The sequence below is a fragment of the Pseudophryne corroboree genome, chromosome 1, assembly GCF_028390025.1.
Source record: "Pseudophryne corroboree isolate aPseCor3 chromosome 1, aPseCor3.hap2, whole genome shotgun sequence".
Lineage (NCBI taxonomy): Eukaryota > Metazoa > Chordata > Amphibia > Anura > Myobatrachidae > Pseudophryne > Pseudophryne corroboree.
The window spans coordinates 287,113,699-287,114,694 of NC_086444.1; positions in this window are offsets into that span (position 1 = coordinate 287,113,699).

Sequence of the window (996 nt, forward strand, 5' to 3'; positions counted from 1 at the left end):
AATAAGTGTGGGAAAGACTTCATTGGGAATACCCTTTTGGACTAGGATCTGGCGCTCAACAGCCATGCTGTCAAATGTAGCCGTAAGTCTTGGTAAACAAACGGCCCCTGCTGAAGCAGGTCCTCGCGAAGAGGAAGAGGCCGAGGATCTTCTATTAGTAACTCCTGAAGATCTGGATACCAAGCCCTCCTTAGCCAGTCTGGGACGATGAGGATCGCCCCAAACTTTTGCTCTTATTATCTTGAGAATTTTTGGTATTAGTGGAAGTGGAGGGAACACATACACCGACTGGAACTCCCACTGGGTCACCAGTGCATCCAATGCTATTGCTTGTGGGTCTCTCGACCTGGAACAATATTTCTGAAGCTTCTTGTTGAGACGAGATGCCATCATGTCTACTTGAGGAACGCCCCAACGACTTGCTACCTCTGCAAAAACATTTTGGTGGAGGCCCCATTCTCCTGGATGGAGATCGTGTCTGCTGAGGAAGTCCGCTTCCCAGTTGTCCACTCCCGGAATGAAGACTGATGACAGAGCTCTTGCATGTCTTTCTGCCCAGAGGAGTATTTTTGTCACCTCTGCCATTGCCGCTCTGCTTTTTGTTCCGCCCAGACGGTTTATGTAAGCCACTGCTGTTACACTGTCTGATTGGATCTATATGGGATGATCTTGAAGAAGATGCGCCGCTTGTAGAAGGCTATTGTAAACGGCTCTCCACTCCAGAATGTTTATGTGAAGAAGTGTTTCTTGACTTGACCATCTTCCTTGGAAGGTTTCCCCTTGCGTGACTGCTCCCCAACCTCGGCGACTTGCATCCGTGGTCACTAGGATCCAGGCTTGAATCCCGAACCTGCGTCCCTCTAGGAGGTGAGAACTGCGTAGCCACCACAGGAGTGAGATTCTGGCTTTTGTCGACAGGAGTATCCTCTGGTGCATGTGTAGATGCGATCTGGACTACTTGTCCAGTAGATCCCACTGGAACACCCTGGCATGAAA